Below are 20,481 nucleotides of genomic sequence, written 5' to 3' on the forward strand. Positions count from 1 at the left end.
TGCTGGACAGCCAGCAGCAGCAGCAGCAGGAGAGGTATGTAATCAGGAGCCCTACTGCTAAGGGTAGACAGCTGCTCGTTCCACCCCACCCCCCGCCTTAATTGGTTCTCCTCCCTTCCAACGGTGTTGAGGCGGGTGGGAACAGCAGGGGGTGAAGGTGCTGTGTTTAAAGAGGTGGAGTTATGCAGATCTAAAACGCGTGGATTGCAGCAGCAGCAAGCCGAAAAGTGCAGGCATGTAAGGGATCTAGAGGTTGACAACATGTCTTCTTAACGGGAGTCCAGGAGCTCATCTCCACAAATGGACTTTTCAGGATCCTTGGGTGGCTCCGTAGTTTGAAACCAATTCTGGTTATCGCTTCTCGGCCTTTTGGCTAAGATCAAGTGTAGTATCTGTTCTTATCAGTTTAATATCTGATACGTCCCCTATCTGGGGACCATATATTAAATGGATTTTTAGAACAGGGAGATGGAAAAAGAGCTTGCTCTGTCCACTCCACGCATTGACCTGGTATTGCAGTATCTCCAGGACCGGTGCACCCCTTCTTTAATGCAGTTTCTAAAATCAGAAAGAATTGAATTCAAAGTTTTTTGTTCATTTTGCTTGTTTGTCGGATTTGGGGATGGACTCTTTGGCTTTGCTTTTCTTCTCCTCATTGGATTTTTCATGTTCAAAGTTGCAGAAGCCAGATTACAAGCTCATTTTGGTTCAACTTCAGCAACTGTGCATTGCATTGCCATGTAATGTGATGCAATGCTATCTTTCTAGCTCTCCCTTTTTACTTCCTTTTGGATAAACAGACATATTAGGCAAGCATTTTGGAGCTTTCACCTAAATAACTACAGGTGGTGAGATAAGCTGCACAATATAATTGACCTTTCAGTATATTGTTGCACACACACCATCTATTTAGCAAATGCCCTTGTTATCAACAGCAGCCTTTTAAACTCACCTGAGCTAACAGGTATGTGCGCTGGTTACTCTGCTGCGCTTAAAATTTCTTTTTTGGTTTGCTACAATGCCTTTTCTGAAACGTTGTCTCCTTCTGCTGGAACACTGACTTCTTTCATTTAATGCCTGCAGACTATAAAAGAGAACCCAACCCAAAAAGTTTGGTTGATTAGTCTGTGGCATTCTGTTAAACTGTTGCTTATGGCGGTCTCTGTGAGCTTCTCAGCGACATTCAGCCAGCCAGGTATCCTGCCTGCAGTAGATGGAATGTGGCAATGGAACGCTGGCTGCGCGTGTCATAATAGGCTCTGAGCCTTTATATACCTGTGCACAGCAGCAGCCACCTTCAGTCTGCTGCTGGACAGCCAGCAGCAGCAGCAGCAGGAGAGGTATGTAATCAGGAGCCCTACTGCTAAGGGTAGACAGCTGCTCGTTCCACCCCACCCCCCGCCTTAATTGGTTCTCCTCCCTTCCAACGGTGTTGAGGCGGGTGGGAACAGCAGGGGGTGAAGGTGCTGTGTTTAAAGAGGTGGAGTTATGCAGATCTAAAACGCGTGGATTGCAGCAGCAGCAAGCCGAAAAGTGCAGGCATGTAAGGGATCTAGAGGTTGACAACATGTCTTCTTAACGGGAGTCCAGGAGCTCATCTCCACAAATGGACTTTTCAGGATCCTTGGGTGGCTCCGTAGTTTGAAACCAATTCTGGTTATCGCTTCTCGGCCTTTTGGCTAAGATCAAGTGTAGTATCTGTTCTTATCAGTTTAATATCTGATACGTCCCCTATCTGGGGACCATATATTAAATGGATTTTTAGAACAGGGAGATGGAAAAAGAGCTTGCTCTGTCCACTCCACGCATTGACCTGGTATTGCAGTATCTCCAGGACCGGTGCACCCCTTCTTTAATGCAGTTTCTAAAATCAGAAAGAATTGAATTCAAAGTTTTTTGTTCATTTTGCTTGTTTGTCGGATTTGGGGATGGACTCTTTGGCTTTGCTTTTCTTCTCCTCATTGGATTTTTCATGTTCAAAGTTGCAGAAGCCAGATTACAAGCTCATTTTGGTTCAACTTCAGCAACTGTGCATTGCATTGCCATGTAATGTGATGCAATGCTATCTTTCTAGCTCTCCCTTTTTACTTCATTTTGGATAAACAGACATATTAGGCAAGCATTTTGGAGCTTTCACCTAAATAACTACAGGTGGTGAGATAAGCTGCACAATATAATTGACCTTTCAGTATATTGTTGCACACACACCATCTATTTAGCAAATGCCCTTGTTATCAACAGCAGCCTTTTAAACTCACCTGAGCTAACAGGTATGTGCGCTGGTTACTCTGCTGCGCTTAAAATTTCTTTTTTGGTTTGCTACAATGCCTTTTCTGAAACGTTGTCTCCTTCTGCTGGAACACTGACTTCTTTCATTTAATGCCTGCAGACTATAAAAGAGAACCCAACCCAAAAAGTTTGGTTGATTAGTCTGTGGCATTCTGTTAAACTGTTGCTTATGGCGGTCTCTGTGAGCTTCTCAGCGACATTCAGCCAGCCAGGTATCCTGCCTGCAGTAGATGGAATGTGGCAATGGAACGCTGGCTGCGCGTGTCATAATAGGCTCTGAGCCTTTATATACCTGTGCACAGCAGCAGCCACCTTCAGTCTGCTGCTGGACAGCCAGCAGCAGCAGCAGCAGGAGAGGTATGTAATCAGGAGCCCTCCTGCTAAGGGTAGACAGCTGCTCGTTCCACCCCACCCCCCGCCTTAATTGGTTCTCCTCCCTTCCAACGGTGTTGAGGCGGGTGGGAACAGCAGGGGGTGAAGGTGCTGTGTTTAAAGAGGTGGAGTTATGCAGATCTAAAACGCGTGGATTGCAGCAGCAGCAAGCCGAAAAGTGCAGGCATGTAAGGGATCTAGAGGTTGACAACATGTCTTCTTAACGGGAGTCCAGGAGCTCATCTCCACAAATGGACTTTTCAGGATCCTTGGGTGGCTCCGTAGTTTGAAACCAATTCTGGTTATCGCTTCTCGGCCTTTTGGCTAAGATCAAGTGTAGTATCTGTTCTTATCAGTTTAATATCTGATACGTCCCCTATCTGGGGACCATATATTAAATGGATTTTTAGAACAGGGAGATGGAAAAAGAGCTTGCTCTGTCCACTCCACGCATTGACCTGGTATTGCAGTATCTCCAGGACCGGTGCACCCCTTCTTTAATGCAGTTTCTAAAATCAGAAAGAATTGAATTCAATGTTTTTTGTTCATTTTGCTTGTTTGTCGGATTTGGGGATGGACTCTTTGGCTTTGCTTTTCTTCTCCTCATTGGATTTTTCATGTTCAAAGTTGCAGAAGCCAGATTACAAGCTCATTTTGGTTCAACTTCAGCAACTGTGCATTGCATTGCCATGTAATGTGATGCAATGCTATCTTTCTAGCTCTCCCTTTTTACTTCCTTTTGGATAAACAGACATATTAGGCAAGCATTTTGGAGCTTTCACCTAAATAACTACAGGTGGTGAGATAAGCTGCACAATATAATTGACCTTTCAGTATATTGTTGCACACACACCATCTATTTAGCAAATGCCCTTGTTATCAACAGCAGCCTTTTAAACTCACCTGAGCTAACAGGTATGTGCGCTGGTTACTCTGCTGCGCTTAAAATTTATTTTTTGGTTTGCTACAATGCCTTTTCTGAAACGTTGTCTCCTTCTGCTGGAACACTGACTTCTTTCATTTAATGCCTGCAGACTATAAAAGAGAACCCAACCCAAAAAGTTTGGTTGATTAGTCTGTGGCATTCTGTTAAACTGTTGCTTATGGCGGTCTCTGTGAGCTTCTCAGCGACATTCAGCCAGCCAGGTATCCTGCCTGCGAGTAGATGGAATGTGGCAATGGAACGCTGGCTGCGCGTGTCATAATAGGCTCTGAGCCTTTATATACCTGTGCACAGCAGCAGCCACCTTCAGTCTGCTGCTGGACAGCCAGCAGCAGCAGCAGGAGAGGTATGTAATCAGGAGCCCTCCTGCTAAGGGTAGACAGCTGCTCGTTCCACCCCACCCCCCGCCTTAATTGGTTCTCCTCCCTTCCAACGGTGTTGAGGCGGGTGGGAACAGCAGGGGGTGAAGGTGCTGTGTTTAAAGAGGTGGAGTTATGCAGATCTAAAACGCGTGGATTGCAGCAGCAGCAAGCCGAAAAGTGCAGGCATGTAAGGGATCTAGAGGTTGACAACATGTCTTCTTAACGGGAGTCCAGGAGCTCATCTCCACAAATGGACTTTTCAGGATCCTTGGGTGGCTCCGTAGTTTGAAACCAATTCTGGTTATCGCTTCTCGGCCTTTTGGCTAAGATCAAGTGTAGTATCTGTTCTTATCAGTTTAATATCTGATACGTCCCCTATCTGGGGACCATATATTAAATGGATTTTTAGAACAGGGAGATGGAAAAAGAGCTTGCTCTGTCCACTCCACGCATTGACCTGGTATTGCAGTATCTCCAGGACCGGTGCACCCCTTCTTTAATGCAGTTTCTAAAATCAGAAAGAATTGAATTCAATGTTTTTTGTTCATTTTGCTTGTTTGTCGGATTTGGGGATGGACTCTTTGGCTTTGCTTTTCTTCTCCTCATTGGATTTTTCATGTTCAAAGTTGCAGAAGCCAGATTACAAGCTCATTTTGGTTCAACTTCAGCAACTGTGCATTGCATTGCCATGTAATGTGATGCAATGCTATCTTTCTAGCTCTCCCTTTTTACTTCCTTTTGGATAAACAGACATATTAGGCAAGCATTTTGGAGCTTTCACCTAAATAACTACAGGTGGTGAGATAAGCTGCACAATATAATTGACCTTTCAGTATATTGTTGCACACACACCATCTATTTAGCAAATGCCCTTGTTATCAACAGCAGCCTTTTAAACTCACCTGAGCTAACAGGTATGTGCGCTGGTTACTCTGCTGCGCTTAAAATTTCTTTTTTGGTTTGCTACAATGCCTTTTCTGAAACGTTGTCTCCTTCTGCTGGAACACTGACTTCTTTCATTTAATGCCTGCAGACTATAAAAGAGAACCCAACCCAAAAAGTTTGGTTGATTAGTCTGTGGCATTCTGTTAAACTGTTGCTTATGGCGGTCTCTGTGAGCTTCTCAGCGACATTCAGCCAGCCAGGTATCCTGCCTGCAGTAGATGGAATGTGGCAATGGAACGCTGGCTGCGCGTGTCATAATAGGCTCTGAGCCTTTATATACCTGTGCACAGCAGCAGCCACCTTCAGTCTGCTGCTGGACAGCCAGCAGCAGCAGCAGCAGGAGAGGTATGTAATCAGGAGCCCTCCTGCTAAGGGTAGACAGCTGCTCGTTCCACCCCACCCCCCGCCTTAATTGGTTCTCCTCCCTTCCAACGGTGTTGAGGCGGGTGGGAACAGCAGGGGGTGAAGGTGCTGTGTTTAAAGAGGTGGAGTTATGCAGATCTAAAACGCGTGGATTGCAGCAGCAGCAAGCCGAAAAGTGCAGGCATGTAAGGGATCTAGAGGTTGACAACATGTCTTCTTAACGGGAGTCCAGGAGCTCATCTCCACAAATGGACTTTTCAGGATCCTTGGGTGGCTCCGTAGTTTGAAACCAATTCTGGTTATCGCTTCTCGGCCTTTTGGCTAAGATCAAGTGTAGTATCTGTTCTTATCAGTTTAATATCTGATACGTCCCCTATCTGGGGACCATATATTAAATGGATTTTTAGAACAGGGAGATGGAAAAAGAGCTTGCTCTGTCCACTCCACGCATTGACCTGGTATTGCAGTATCTCCAGGACCGGTGCACCCCTTCTTTAATGCAGTTTCTAAAATCAGAAAGAATTGAATTCAAAGTTTTTTGTTCATTTTGCTTGTTTGTCGGATTTGGGGATGGACTCTTTGGCTTTGCTTTTCTTCTCCTCATTGGATTTTTCATGTTCAAAGTTGCAGAAGCCAGATTACAAGCTCATTTTGGTTCAACTTCAGCAACTGTGCATTGCATTGCCATGTAATGTGATGCAATGCTATCTTTCTAGCTCTCCCTTTTTACTTCCTTTTGGATAAACAGACATATTAGGCAAGCATTTTGGAGCTTTCACCTAAATAACTACAGGTGGTGAGATAAGCTGCACAATATAATTGACCTTTCAGTATATTGTTGCACACACACCATCTATTTAGCAAATGCCCTTGTTATCAACAGCAGCCTTTTAAACTCACCTGAGCTAACAGGTATGTGCGCTGGTTACTCTGCTGCGCTTAAAATTTCTTTTTTGGTTTGCTACAATGCCTTTTCTGAAACGTTGTCTCCTTCTGCTGGAACACTGACTTCTTTCATTTAATGCCTGCAGACTATAAAAGAGAACCCAACCCAAAAAGTTTGGTTGATTAGTCTGTGGCATTCTGTTAAACTGTTGCTTATGGCGGTCTCTGTGAGCTTCTCAGCGACATTCAGCCAGCCAGGTATCCTGCCTGCAGTAGATGGAATGTGGCAATGGAACGCTGGCTGCGCGTGTCATAATAGGCTCTGAGCCTTTATATACCTGTGCACAGCAGCAGCCACCTTCAGTCTGCTGCTGGACAGCCAGCAGCAGCAGCAGCAGGAGAGGTATGTAATCAGGAGCCCTCCTGCTAAGGGTAGACAGCTGCTCGTTCCACCCCACCCCCCGCCTTAATTGGTTCTCCTCCCTTCCAACGGTGTTGAGGCGGGTGGGAACAGCAGGGGGTGAAGGTGCTGTGTTTAAAGAGGTGGAGTTATGCAGATCTAAAACGCGTGGATTGCAGCAGCAGCAAGCCGAAAAGTGCAGGCATGTAAGGGATCTAGAGGTTGACAACATGTCTTCTTAACGGGAGTCCAGGAGCTCATCTCCACAAATGGACTTTTCAGGATCCTTGGGTGGCTCCGTAGTTTGAAACCAATTCTGGTTATCGCTTCTCGGCCTTTTGGCTAAGATCAAGTGTAGTATCTGTTCTTATCAGTTTAATATCTGATACGTCCCCTATCTGGGGACCATATATTAAATGGATTTTTAGAACAGGAAGATGGAAAAAGAGCTTGCTCTGTCCACTCCACGCATTGACCTGGTATTGCAGTATCTCCAGGACCGGTGCACCCCTTCTTTAAAGCAGTTTCTAAAATCAGAAAGAATTGAATTCAATGTTTTTTGTTCATTTTGCTTGTTTGTCGGATTTGGGGATGGACTCTTTGGCTTTGCTTTTCTTCTCCTCATTGGATTTTTCATGTTCAAAGTTGCAGAAGCCAGATTACAAGCTCATTTTGGTTCAACTTCAGCAACTGTGCATTGCATTGCCATGTAATGTGATGCAATGCTATCTTTCTAGCTCTCCCTTTTTACTTCCTTTTGGATAAACAGACATATTAGGCAAGCATTTTGGAGCTTTCACCTAAATAACTACAGGTGGTGAGATAAGCTGCACAATATAATTGACCTTTCAGTATATTGTTGCACACACACCATCTATTTAGCAAATGCCCTTGTTATCAACAGCAGCCTTTTAAACTCACCTGAGCTAACAGGTATGTGCGCTGGTTACTCTGCTGCGCTTAAAATTTCTTTTTTGGTTTGCTACAATGCCTTTTCTGAAACGTTGTCTCCTTCTGCTGGAACACTGACTTCTTTCATTTAATGCCTGCAGACTATAAAAGAGAACCCAACCCAAAAAGTTTGGTTGATTAGTCTGTGGCATTCTGTTAAACTGTTGCTTATGGCGGTCTCTGTGAGCTTCTCAGCGACATTCAGCCAGCCAGGTATCCTGCCTGCAGTAGATGGAATGTGGCAATGGAACGCTGGCTGCGCGTGTCATAATAGGCTCTGAGCCTTTATATACCTGTGCACAGCAGCAGCCACCTTCAGTCTGCTGCTGGACAGCCAGCAGCAGCAGCAGCAGGAGAGGTATGTAATCAGGAGCCCTCCTGCTAAGGGTAGACAGCTGCTCGTTCCACCCCACCCCCCGCCTTAATTGGTTCTCCTCCCTTCCAACGGTGTTGAGGCGGGTGGGAACAGCAGGGGGTGAAGGTGCTGTGTTTAAAGAGGTGGAGTTATGCAGATCTAAAACGCGTGGATTGCAGCAGCAGCAAGCCGAAAAGTGCAGGCATGTAAGTGTAGCACCCTGAGGATTCGGCTGCTACAGGGGTATTGCACCTCAACCCAGAGGTGTGATATTCCACTCCCGGGTAAGGATGGAGTGTGGAACTGAGCTCAGATAGACTGCATGCACTACATACATCCCATTCCAGAGGAGCAGGCCGACGGTACTCCCACTTGGAAATGTGCAGGTACAACCGAGCCTGTTCCTGGCTGGAGTGGGAGGGGGGTGGTACATCCCATGTAGTGTAGGGGCAGATAGGGGGAGCAGTCTGGGTAGTGTTAGGAGCTCATTGGGTGCTGGTCACCTGAGCTCACACATAGAGGGATATATAAGGAGGGCACCAACTTAGAATCAGGGTCAGATGCAGAGAGTCAGTCAGCTGCAGAGGACAAGTCTGATGCAGAGAGCAGGAAACAGCAGCCCTGGAGAGAGAGGAGAAAGAAAGAGAAAGACCCAGAGGGGGAAGACTGAAGGGACCCAAGAACCCAAATTAGAGCACCGGGTGAGGAGTCAGCATCAGGGTACCGGAACCCAAGCTGGTGGGGGCAAAAACAATCCCTAGCCAGAGACCGGAGACCGTGGGCAGTGTCTGTCACGGTCACCCACCACATTCACCCCGAAGGCACACCACATGCAGGGTCAGGGAACCCAGGGCCAAGGGTGTCCCAAAAGAAGGCCCGAGGGAGCTGGACCTAGGTGAATCCCTGGTGGGGACGGCTGAAGAAAGGACAGAGGGAGAGCTCAGGGCCACGCTCCGGACTTGTTTGGGGGTTGGCTGTATCCAGGACCTGGTGGACGCAGCACGGCTCGGGTGGTCACTAGCGGCTGGAGTGACCGAAACATCAGCAGTAAGTAAACTCCCTTAACTGCACAACCCGAGTCTGTCTTCATTGCCGGCTGCACCGCACCACCACAACCCCCATCCTCTGCGCCTGTCCCCTCTGAGGCTATACCCCTCCCGTTGGGGGTTATCCCACCAAGCTGCGCATCCACCATCAGCCTCAGCGGACCCTGCTGCAGCGGCGGCCACAGTGACCGCATCACAACGGGTGGCGTAGTCGACACAAAAGAACTTTAGTAACATCTGTAAAGCTGCCACATAACACTGAGCTTGACGCCCTGGGCACGGGGCCGGGTCACAGCCGCTCGGAGACTACAACCCCCCATCTGATCCGGTGCCGGGTATTCCCCTCAAAAAGGAATATGTCCCAGGGGGCGCGTCAACTTTGGCGTAGTCGGCAGGATTACGTGCCCGCAACACCCGGGTACTGCGTGCCTGAAGAAAAGTGCAAGTTTACCTCAGAAAGAAGTCTCCCGCCGGTTCCGGAGGGTCCACGCCATCGGACTCCATCACCAGTCGTTTCCCGCCGATTGTCCGCCATTTCCAGCTTGTTCCCGCCATCTGCAGAGTTTCCCGCCACTGGGCGACGCTTCCCGCCAAAACCGCAGATTTCCCGCCTTGGAAGAGCAGCGGACGCCATTATGGGCGTGCCAAAGGAGGGCAGGAGGCCACCTCCCATCGTGGGCCAGGACAGAAAATGGCGCCAAAAGTGGAAACCGCCCCCACCAACAGAGACTGTGATGCTGGAGGTGTCTGTCAGCGTGAAAGAACTCCCCCTGGAGCTGACAGTCACCGAGTTGCCCCGGGACCGCCCTCGAAGTGGGAGGAGACGAAAGAGAAGAACAAAGATGGGTGTCGCTTGGAGCAGTCTGGAGCGAGCGCACCCGGAGGCAAGAGGTCTAACAAGGAGTAGCGGAGGAGCTCACCCGGAGATGGAGAGAAAGCAGAACAGCACCGGCCCGCTGGCCAGGAGTCTGCTAGAGACCGAGGAAGGAGGGCAGAGCAGCACCGGCCCGCTGGCCAGGAGCCTGCCGGAAGCCGAGCAGAGCAGCACCGACCCGATGGTCAGGAGCCTGCTAGAGTCCACAACCCCGCTAGGTCTAGCGGAGATCCTAGCGCAGCTCCCCCGAGACCGGGAGTGTGCACAAACTGCCCTGGAGGGCCTCGCAAGGAGGATGGCCCGGGTACAGCGCGAGATACTGGCGGAGTGGAGCCGGGAGATGGCCCAGCAACCAGAGACCAGTCAACGGAGCACGCTACCCTGGAAGAGGAAGCAGACCGCCTCTGAGGATGGCGCAGGAGGACCCAAGGCCGGAGACGGCGCCGAGGAGGGAGCCGAACGCATGGAGGCAGGTAAAGGGGACGCCTATACCCCAAGCCGTGACACCGCTTACCTGCCCCAGCTCCCCGTCGCAGAGCCCGAAAGTCCCCCTGCTGTGCCCGTAGCCGCCAGGTCACCGCCATGGACTAGGCCCCGACCGGAAGCCGCCGCCGCGACCCCTGTGACGTCACGCGCCTCGACCCGGAGCGTGACAAAACAGGAATTACCACCAGCCTGGTCGCAAGGCCTAGTACCCCCGGGCGCCGCATCACCAACAGCGCCCCCTACCTCCGCGGAGCCTCCGGCCTGGCCGCAAGGCCAGGTAGCCCAGGGCGCCGCCGTCCTAACGGTGCCCTTCACCTTCCAGGTGCCCCAGGCCTGGCCGCAAGGCCTGGGCAACCCGGGCGCCATCACCACCGCGCCCGCGCCCGCAATACCAAGGGTGCCACACCTGGGGGAGGACCTCTTCAGCCAGCTCACATGGCCGGACGGGCAGCCCTTCATCTGGCCCGAAGGATACCATGAGCTGGAGCGGCAACAAAGACTAGGGCCCTTGTGTGAGCCCCTGATCCCGGCTCCGAAGCCCGTGACTCGGGTCTCGCCTCCTTTAGAAGAAGCCCAATTCGTGTGGGACCCCACGGGAGAAGATTTGATGGGGTTCACCGGAGAAACTCGGGCAGTCGCCGCTGAGCGTACTGAGTGTTGTCGTCAGCAGCTAGCAGAGTTTAAGAGAGAACGGGAGGAGAGGCGGGCCAGAGAACAACAGGCCCAAATCCGGAGCGCGGAGCAGAAGAGCCGGACTAGGAGGAACCCCCGTGCAGCGCATTGTCCCCGCACCATCGGGACAGTGATAAAGTTCAACCCGCAGCATGGGTGGGGCTTTATTCGGGACCGTAACAACCGCGGTGACGTTTTTGTGACCCGCAGAGACGTCGAGTCCCACCTGCCGGAAGGTCACAAAGGCCGTGACCTCTACGTCGGAGACGAAGTCACTTTCACCCGGCACAAGTGTGCCAAAGGACCTTACGCCCTCCACGTACACCGCTTGACGGAGAGGAGGAGCCAGAGGACCCGGACGGGTCTGAAGCAACACCATATCAAGAAAGAGCAGGAGGAAGACGCCGTTGAGTGCGGCCGAGAAGTGATGTAAATAGTTACCCAATCGGGGTATAAAGGAACTGAAACTGGAACTGTTGCTGCTGCTAAAATAGTCCCCGTTGGGACCAGTGAACTGTTTTACCCGTTAACCCCTTCATCCTACAGGCTGAGGACTGTGAGCAGCCATTCCCTTTCCTCTAACTGGCCGAGGACTGAGAGCGGCCAACTTCCAACTTCCCCTGTATATAGTTGCGCTTCCTAAAGCGCCCCCTACCGGTTTTATAGAAAACCAGTTTTTTCTAAGAGACTGTCGCACTTTTCCCGGACACACGTTGCACAGTGTCCGGAGGAGGAACCAGAGACAAGAGAAGTCTACGAGAAAGTTTTATCTGATAAGATATGTTATATATATAATGTTTTATATGTTTTATATGTTTATATGAAAAATTTGTATGTTTTGGTGTTTTATGTCTTACAGCCCGAGGACGTGCTGTGATTTACCAGGGGGGAATGTAGCACCCTGAGGATTCGGCTGCTACAGGGGTATTGCACCTCAACCCAGAGGTGTGATATTCCACTCCCGGGTAAGGATGGAGTGTGGAACTGAGCTCAGATAGACTGCATGCACTACATACATCCCATTCCAGAGGAGCAGGCCGACGGTACTCCCACTTGGAAATGTGCAGGTACAACCGAGCCTGTTCCTGGCTGGAGTGGGAGGGGGGTGGTACATCCCATGTAGTGTAGGGGCAGATAGGGGGAGCAGTCTGGGTAGTGTTAGGAGCTCATTGGGTGCTGGTCACCTGAGCTCACACATAGAGGGATATATAAGGAGGGCACCAACTTAGAATCAGGGTCAGACGCAGAGAGTCAGTCAGCTGCAGAGGACAAGTCTGATGCAGAGAGCAGGAAACAGCAGCCCTGGAGAGAGAGGAGAAAGAAAGAGAAAGACCCAGAGGGGGAAGACTGAAGGGACCCAAGAACCCAAATTAGAGCACCGGGTGAGGAGTCAGCATCAGGGTACCGGAACCCAAGCTGGTGGGGGCAAAAACAATCCCTAGCCAGAGACCGGAGACCGTGGGCAGTGTCTGTCACGGTCACCCACCACATTCACCCCGAAGGCACACCACATGCAGGGTCAGGGAACCCAGGGCCAAGGGTGTCCCAAAAGAAGGCCCGAGGGAGCTGGACCTAGGTGAATCCCTGGTGGGGACGGCTGAAGAAAGGACAGAGGGAGAGCTCAGGGCCACGCTCCGGACTTGTTTGGGGGTTGGCTGTATCCAGGACCTGGTGGACGCAGCACGGCTCGGGTGGTCACTAGCGGCTGGAGTGACCGAAACATCAGCAGTAAGTAAACTCCCTTAACTGCACAACCCGAGTCTGTCTTCATTGCCGGCTGCACCGCACCACCACAACCCCCATCCTCTGCGCCTGTCCCCTCTGAGGCTATACCCCTCCCGTTGGGGGTTATCCCACCAAGCTGCGCATCCACCATCAGCCTCAGCGGACCCTGCTGCAGCGGCGGCCACAGTGACCGCATCACAACGGGTGGCGTAGTCGACACAAAAGAACTTTAGTAACATCTGTAAAGCTGCCACATAACACTGAGCTTGACGCCCTGGGCACGGGGCCGGGTCACAGCCGCTCGGAGACTACAACCCCCCATCTGATCCGGTGCCGGGTATTCCCCTCAAAAAGGAATATGTCCCAGGGGGCGCGTCATAAGGGATCTAGAGGTTGACAACATGTCTTCTTAACGGGAGTCCAGGAGCTCATCTCCACAAATGGACTTTTCAGGATCCTTGGGTGGCTCCGTAGTTTGAAACCAATTCTGGTTATCGCTTCTCGGCCTTTTGGCTAAGATCAAGTGTAGTATCTGTTCTTATCAGTTTAATATCTGATACGTCCCCTATCTGGGGACCATATATTAAATGGATTTTTAGAACAGGGAGATGGAAAAAGAGCTTGCTCTGTCCACTCCACGCATTGACCTGGTATTGCAGTATCTCCAGGACCGGTGCACCCCTTCTTTAATGCAGTTTCTAAAATCAGAAAGAATTGAATTCAATGTTTTTTGTTCATTTTGCTTGTTTGTCGGATTTGGGGATGGACTCTTTGGCTTTGCTTTTCTTCTCCTCATTGGATTTTTCATGTTCAAAGTTGCAGAAGCCAGATTACAAGCTCATTTTGGTTCAACTTCAGCAACTGTGCATTGCATTGCCATGTAATGTGATGCAATGCTATCTTTCTAGCTCTCCCTTTTTACTTCCTTTTGGATAAACAGACATATTAGGCAAGCATTTTGGAGCTTTCACCTAAATAACTACAGGTGGTGAGATAAGCTGCACAATATAATTGACCTTTCAGTATATTGTTGCACACACACCATCTATTTAGCAAATGCCCTTGTTATCAACAGCAGCCTTTTAAACTCACCTGAGCTAACAGGTATGTGCGCTGGTTACTCTGCTGCGCTTAAAATTTCTTTTTTGGTTTGCTACAATGCCTTTTCTGAAACGTTGTCTCCTTCTGCTGGAACACTGACTTCTTTCATTTAATGCCTGCAGACTATAAAAGAGAACCCAACCCAAAAAGTTTGGTTGATTAGTCTGTGGCATTCTGTTAAACTGTTGCTTATGGCGGTCTCTGTGAGCTTCTCAGCGACATTCAGCCAGCCAGGTATCCTGCCTGCAGTAGATGGAATGTGGCAATGGAACGCTGGCTGCGCGTGTCATAATAGGCTCTGAGCCTTTATATACCTGTGCACAGCAGCAGCCACCTTCAGTCTGCTGCTGGACAGCCAGCAGCAGCAGCAGGAGAGGTATGTAATCAGGAGCCCTCCTGCTAAGGGTAGACAGCTGCTCGTTCCACCCCACCCCCCGCCTTAATTGGTTCTCCTCCCTTCCAACGGTGTTGAGGCGGGTGGGAACAGCAGGGGGTGAAGGTGCTGTGTTTAAAGAGGTGGAGTTATGCAGATCTAAAACGCGTGGATTGCAGCAGCAGCAAGCCGAAAAGTGCAGGCATGTAAGGGATCTAGAGGTTGACAACATGTCTTCTTAACGGGAGTCCAGGAGCTCATCTCCACAAATGGACTTTTCAGGATCCTTGGGTGGCTCCGTAGTTTGAAACCAATTCTGGTTATCGCTTCTCGGCCTTTTGGCTAAGATCAAGTGTAGTATCTGTTCTTATCAGTTTAATATCTGATACGTCCCCTATCTGGGGACCATATATTAAATGGATTTTTAGAACAGGGAGATGGAAAAAGAGCTTGCTCTGTCCACTCCACGCATTGACCTGGTATTGCAGTATCTCCAGGACCGGTGCACCCCTTCTTTAATGCAGTTTCTAAAATCAGAAAGAATTGAATTCAATGTTTTTTGTTCATTTTGCTTGTTTGTCGGATTTGGGGATGGACTCTTTGGCTTTGCTTTTCTTCTCCTCATTGGATTTTTCATGTTCAAAGTTGCAGAAGCCAGATTACAAGCTCATTTTGGTTCAACTTCAGCAACTGTGCATTGCATTGCCATGTAATGTGATGCAATGCTATCTTTCTAGCTCTCCCTTTTTACTTCCTTTTGGATAAACAGACATATTAGGCAAGCATTTTGGAGCTTTCACCTAAATAACTACAGGTGGTGAGATAAGCTGCACAATATAATTGACCTTTCAGTATATTGTTGCACACACACCATCTATTTAGCAAATGCCCTTGTTATCAACAGCAGCCTTTTAAACTCACCTGAGCTAACAGGTATGTGCGCTGGTTACTCTGCTGCGCTTAAAATTTCTTTTTTGGTTTGCTACAATGCCTTTTCTGAAACGTTGTCTCCTTCTGCTGGAACACTGACTTCTTTCATTTAATGCCTGCAGACTATAAAAGAGAACCCAACCCAAAAAGTTTGGTTGATTAGTCTGTGGCATTCTGTTAAACTGTTGCTTATGGCGGTCTCTGTGAGCTTCTCAGCGACATTCAGCCAGCCAGGTATCCTGCCTGCAGTAGATGGAATGTGGCAATGGAACGCTGGCTGCGCGTGTCATAATAGGCTCTGAGCCTTTATATACCTGTGCACAGCAGCAGCCACCTTCAGTCTGCTGCTGGACAGCCAGCAGCAGCAGCAGCAGGAGAGGTATGTAATCAGGAGCCCTCCTGCTAAGGGTAGACAGCTGCTCGTTCCACCCCACCCCCCGCCTTAATTGGTTCTCCTCCCTTCCAACGGTGTTGAGGCGGGTGGGAACAGCAGGGGGTGAAGGTGCTGTGTTTAAAGAGGTGGAGTTATGCAGATCTAAAACGCGTGGATTGCAGCAGCAGCAAGCCGAAAAGTGCAGGCATGTAAGGGATCTAGAGGTTGACAACATGTCTTCTTAACGGGAGTCCAGGAGCTCATCTCCACAAATGGACTTTTCAGGATCCTTGGGTGGCTCCATAGTTTGAAACCAATTCTGGTTATCGCTTCTCGGCCTTTTGGCTAAGATCAAGTGTAGTATCTGTTCTTATCAGTTTAATATCTGATACGTCCCCTATCTGGGGACCATATATTAAATGGATTTTTAGAACAGGGAGATGGAAAAAGAGCTTGCTCTGTCCACTCCACGCATTGACCTGGTATTGCAGTATCTCCAGGACCGGTGCACCCCTTCTTTAATGCAGTTTCTAAAATCAGAAAGAATTGAATTCAAAGTTTTTTGTTCATTTTGCTTGTTTGTCGGATTTGGGGATGGACTCTTTGGCTTTGCTTTTCTTCTCCTCATTGGATTTTTCATGTTCAAAGTTGCAGAAGCCAGATTACAAGCTCATTTTGGTTCAACTTCAGCAACTGTGCATTGCATTGCCATGTAATGTGATGCAATGCTATCTTTCTAGCTCTCCCTTTTTACTTCCTTTTGGATAAACAGACATATTAGGCAAGCATTTTGGAGCTTTCACCTAAATAACTACAGGTGGTGAGATAAGCTGCACAATATAATTGACCTTTCAGTATATTGTTGCACACACACCATCTATTTAGCAAATGCCCTTGTTATCAACAGCAGCCTTTTAAACTCACCTGAGCTAACAGGTATGTGCGCTGGTTACTCTGCTGCGCTTAAAATTTCTTTTTTGGTTTGCTACAATGCCTTTTCTGAAACGTTGTCTCCTTCTGCTGGAACACTGACTTCTTTCATTTAATGCCTGCAGACTATAAAAGAGAACCCAACCCAAAAAGTTTGGTTGATTAGTCTGTGGCATTCTGTTAAACTGTTGCTTATGGCGGTCTCTGTGAGCTTCTCAGCGACATTCAGCCAGCCAGGTATCCTGCCTGCAGTAGATGGAATGTGGCAATGGAACGCTGGCTGCGCGTGTCATAATAGGCTCTGAGCCTTTATATACCTGTGCACAGCAGCAGCCACCTTCAGTCTGCTGCTGGACAGCCAGCAGCAGCAGCAGCAGGAGAGGTATGTAATCAGGAGCCCTCCTGCTAAGGGTAGACAGCTGCTCGTTCCACCCCACCCCCCGCCTTAATTGGTTCTCCTCCCTTCCAACGGTGTTGAGGCGGGTGGGAACAGCAGGGGGTGAAGGTGCTGTGTTTAAAGAGGTGGAGTTATGCAGATCTAAAACGCGTGGATTGCAGCAGCAGCAAGCCGAAAAGTGCAGGCATGTAAGGGATCTAGAGGTTGACAACATGTCTTCTTAACGGGAGTCCAGGAGCTCATCTCCACAAATGGACTTTTCAGGATCCTTGGGTGGCTCCGTAGTTTGAAACCAATTCTGGTTATCGCTTCTCGGCCTTTTGGCTAAGATCAAGTGTAGTATCTGTTCTTATCAGTTTAATATCTGATACGTCCCCTATCTGGGGACCATATATTAAATGGATTTTTAGAACAGGGAGATGGAAAAAGAGCTTGCTCTGTCCACTCCACGCATTGACCTGGTATTGCAGTATCTCCAGGACCGGTGCACCCCTTCTTTAATGCAGTTTCTAAAATCAGAAAGAATTGAATTCAAAGTTTTTTGTTCATTTTGCTTGTTTGTCGGATTTGGGGATGGACTCTTTGGCTTTGCTTTTCTTCTCCTCATTGGATTTTTCATGTTCAAAGTTGCAGAAGCCAGATTACAAGCTCATTTTGGTTCAACTTCAGCAACTGTGCATTGCATTGCCATGTAATGTGATGCAATGCTATCTTTCTAGCTCTCCCTTTTTACTTCCTTTTGGATAAACAGACATATTAGGCAAGCATTTTGGAGCTTTCACCTAAATAACTACAGGTGGTGAGATAAGCTGCACAATATAATTGACCTTTCAGTATATTGTTGCACACACACCATCTATTTAGCAAATGCCCTTGTTATCAACAGCAGCCTTTTAAACTCACCTGAGCTAACAGGTATGTGCGCTGGTTACTCTGCTGCGCTTAAAATTTCTTTTTTGGTTTGCTACAATGCCTTTTCTGAAACGTTGTCTCCTTCTGCTGGAACACTGACTTCTTTCATTTAATGCCTGCAGACTATAAAAGAGAACCCAACCCAAAAAGTTTGGTTGATTAGTCTGTGGCATTCTGTTAAACTGTTGCTTATGGCGGTCTCTGTGAGCTTCTCAGCGACATTCAGCCAGCCAGGTATCCTGCCTGCAGTAGATGGAATGTGGCAATGGAACGCTGGCTGCGCGTGTCATAATAGGCTCTGAGCCTTTATATACCTGTGCACAGCAGCAGCCACCTTCAGTCTGCTGCTGGACAGCCAGCAGCAGCAGCAGCAGGAGAGGTATGTAATCAGGAGCCCTACTGCTAAGGGTAGACAGCTGCTCGTTCCACCCCACCCCCCGCCTTAATTGGTTCTCCTCCCTTCCAACGGTGTTGAGGCGGGTGGGAACAGCAGGGGGTGAAGGTGCTGTGTTTAAAGAGGTGGAGTTATGCAGATCTAAAACGCGTGGATTGCAGCAGCAGCAAGCCGAAAAGTGCAGGCATGTAAGGGATCTAGAGGTTGACAACATGTCTTCTTAACGGGAGTCCAGGAGCTCATCTCCACAAATGGACTTTTCAGGATCCTTGGGTGGCTCCGTAGTTTGAAACCAATTCTGGTTATCGCTTCTCGGCCTTTTGGCTAAGATCAAGTGTAGTATCTGTTCTTATCAGTTTAATATCTGATACGTCCCCTATCTGGGGACCATATATTAAATGGATTTTTAGAACAGGGAGATGGAAAAAGAGCTTGCTCTGTCCACTCCACGCATTGACCTGGTATTGCAGTATCTCCAGGACCGGTGCACCCCTTCTTTAATGCAGTTTCTAAAATCAGAAAGAATTGAATTCAAAGTTTTTTGTTCATTTTGCTTGTTTGTCGGATTTGGGGATGGACTCTTTGGCTTTGCTTTTCTTCTCCTCATTGGATTTTTCATGTTCAAAGTTGCAGAAGCCAGATTACAAGCTCATTTTGGTTCAACTTCAGCAACTGTGCATTGCATTGCCATGTAATGTGATGCAATGCTATCTTTCTAGCTCTCCCTTTTTACTTCCTTTTGGATAAACAGACATATTAGGCAAGCATTTTGGAGCTTTCACCTAAATAACTACAGGTGGTGAGATAAGCTGCACAATATAATTGACCTTTCAGTATATTGTTGCACACACACCATCTATTTAGCAAATGCCCTTGTTATCAACAGCAGCCTTTTAAACTCACCTGAGCTAACAGGTATGTGCGCTGGTTACTCTGCTGCGCTTAAAATTTCTTTTTTGGTTTGCTACAATGCCTTTTCTGAAACGTTGTCTCCTTCTGCTGGAACACTGACTTCTTTCATTTAATGCCTGCAGACTATAAAAGAGAACCCAACCCAAAAAGTTTGGTTGATTAGTCTGTGGCATTCTGTTAAACTGTTGCTTATGGCGGTCTCTGTGAGCTTCTCAGCGACATTCAGCCAGCCAGGTATCCTGCCTGCAGTAGATGGAATGTGGCAATGGAACGCTGGCTGCGCGTGTCATAATAGGCTCTGAGCCTTTATATACCTGTGCACAGCAGCAGCCACCTTCAGTCTGCTGCTGGACAGCCAGCAGCAGCAGCAGCAGGAGAGGTATGTAATCAGGAGCCCTACTGCTAAGGGTAGACAGCTGCTCGTTCCACCCCACCCCCCGCCTTAATTGGTTCTCCTCCCTTCCAACGGTGTTGAGGCGGGTGGGAACAGCAGGGGGTGAAGGTGCTGTGTTTAAAGAGGTGGAGTTATGCAGATCTAAAACGCGTGGATTGCAGCAGCAGCAAGCCGAAAAGTGCAGGCATGTAAGGGATCTAGAGGTTGACAACATGTCTTCTTAATGGGAGTCCAGGAGCTCATCTCCACAAATGGACTTTTCAGGATCCTTGGGTGGCTCCGTAGTTTGAAACCAATTCTGGTTATCGCTTCTCGGCCTTTTGGCTAAGATCAAGTGTAGTATCTGTTCTTATCAGTTTAATATCTGATACGTCCCCTATCTGGGGACCATATATTAAATGGATTTTTAGAACAGGGAGATGGAAAAAGAGCTTGCTCTGTCCACTCCACGCATTGACCTGGTATTGCAGTATCTCCAGGACCGGTGCACCCCTTCTTTAATGCAGTTTCTAAAATCAGAAAGAATTGAATTCAAAGTTTTTTGTTCATTTTGCTTGTTTGTCGGATTTGGGGATGGACTCTTTGGCTTTGCTTTTCTTCTCCTCATTGGATTTTTCATGTTCAAAGTTGCAGAAGCCAGATTACAAGCTCATTTTGGTTCAACTTCAGCAACTGTGCATTGCATTGCCATGTAATGTGATGCAATGCTATCTTTCTAGCTCTCCCTTTTTACTTCATTTTGGATAAACAGACATATTAGGCAAGCATTTTGGAGCTTTCACCTAAATAACTACAGGTGGTGAGATAAGCTGCACAATATAATTGACCTTTCAGTATATTGTTGCACACACACCATCTATTTAGCAAATGCCCTTGTTATCAACAGCAGCCTTTTAAACTCACCTGAGCTAACAGGTATGTGCGCTGGTTACTCTGCTGCGCTTAAAATTTCTTTTTTGGTTTGCTACAATGCCTTTTCTGAAACGTTGTCTCCTTCTGCTGGAACACTGACTTCTTTCATTTAATGCCTGCAGACTATAAAAGAGAACCCAACCCAAAAAGTTTGGTTGATTAGTCTGTGGCATTCTGTTAAACTG

General features: G+C 48.3%; 12 non-coding genes across 12 annotated transcripts; all 12 read left to right on the forward strand.

Annotated features, from left to right (window-relative positions):
* The first annotated feature begins 353 nt into the window (after positions 1-353).
* On the forward strand, positions 354-544 carry LOC141215755 (U2 spliceosomal RNA). The gene has a single exon (XR_012284808.1). It is a non-coding gene; the product is annotated as a U2 spliceosomal RNA (small nuclear RNA).
* A 1,115-nt stretch (positions 545-1,659) lies between these two features.
* LOC141215756 (U2 spliceosomal RNA) lies at positions 1,660-1,850 on the forward strand. The gene has a single exon (XR_012284809.1). It is a non-coding gene; the product is annotated as a U2 spliceosomal RNA (small nuclear RNA).
* A 1,115-nt stretch (positions 1,851-2,965) lies between these two features.
* LOC141215757 (U2 spliceosomal RNA) lies at positions 2,966-3,156 on the forward strand. The gene has a single exon (XR_012284810.1). It is a non-coding gene; the product is annotated as a U2 spliceosomal RNA (small nuclear RNA).
* Positions 3,157-4,269: 1,113 nt separating this feature from the next.
* Positions 4,270-4,460, forward strand: LOC141215758 (U2 spliceosomal RNA). The gene has a single exon (XR_012284811.1). It is a non-coding gene; the product is annotated as a U2 spliceosomal RNA (small nuclear RNA).
* A 1,115-nt stretch (positions 4,461-5,575) lies between these two features.
* Positions 5,576-5,766, forward strand: LOC141215759 (U2 spliceosomal RNA). The gene has a single exon (XR_012284812.1). It is a non-coding gene; the product is annotated as a U2 spliceosomal RNA (small nuclear RNA).
* A 1,115-nt stretch (positions 5,767-6,881) lies between these two features.
* Positions 6,882-7,072, forward strand: LOC141216539 (U2 spliceosomal RNA). The gene has a single exon (XR_012285569.1). It is a non-coding gene; the product is annotated as a U2 spliceosomal RNA (small nuclear RNA).
* A 6,089-nt stretch (positions 7,073-13,161) lies between these two features.
* Positions 13,162-13,352, forward strand: LOC141215760 (U2 spliceosomal RNA). Its single transcript, XR_012284813.1, has one exon. It is a non-coding gene; the product is annotated as a U2 spliceosomal RNA (small nuclear RNA).
* A 1,112-nt stretch (positions 13,353-14,464) lies between these two features.
* On the forward strand, positions 14,465-14,655 carry LOC141215762 (U2 spliceosomal RNA). The gene has a single exon (XR_012284815.1). It is a non-coding gene; the product is annotated as a U2 spliceosomal RNA (small nuclear RNA).
* A 1,115-nt stretch (positions 14,656-15,770) lies between these two features.
* LOC141215763 (U2 spliceosomal RNA) lies at positions 15,771-15,961 on the forward strand. The gene has a single exon (XR_012284816.1). It is a non-coding gene; the product is annotated as a U2 spliceosomal RNA (small nuclear RNA).
* Positions 15,962-17,076: 1,115 nt separating this feature from the next.
* LOC141215764 (U2 spliceosomal RNA) lies at positions 17,077-17,267 on the forward strand. The gene has a single exon (XR_012284817.1). It is a non-coding gene; the product is annotated as a U2 spliceosomal RNA (small nuclear RNA).
* Positions 17,268-18,382: 1,115 nt separating this feature from the next.
* LOC141215765 (U2 spliceosomal RNA) lies at positions 18,383-18,573 on the forward strand. Its single transcript, XR_012284818.1, has one exon. It is a non-coding gene; the product is annotated as a U2 spliceosomal RNA (small nuclear RNA).
* Positions 18,574-19,688: 1,115 nt separating this feature from the next.
* LOC141215766 (U2 spliceosomal RNA) lies at positions 19,689-19,879 on the forward strand. Its single transcript, XR_012284819.1, has one exon. It is a non-coding gene; the product is annotated as a U2 spliceosomal RNA (small nuclear RNA).
* Positions 19,880-20,481: the final 602 nt, after the last annotated feature.

The sequence above is a fragment of the Phyllobates terribilis genome, unplaced genomic scaffold (assembly GCF_046119375.1).
Source record: "Phyllobates terribilis strain yellow unplaced genomic scaffold, ASM4611937v1 Scaffold_236__1_contigs__length_3049075, whole genome shotgun sequence".
In the NCBI taxonomy this organism is placed as follows: domain Eukaryota; kingdom Metazoa; phylum Chordata; class Amphibia; order Anura; family Dendrobatidae; genus Phyllobates; species Phyllobates terribilis.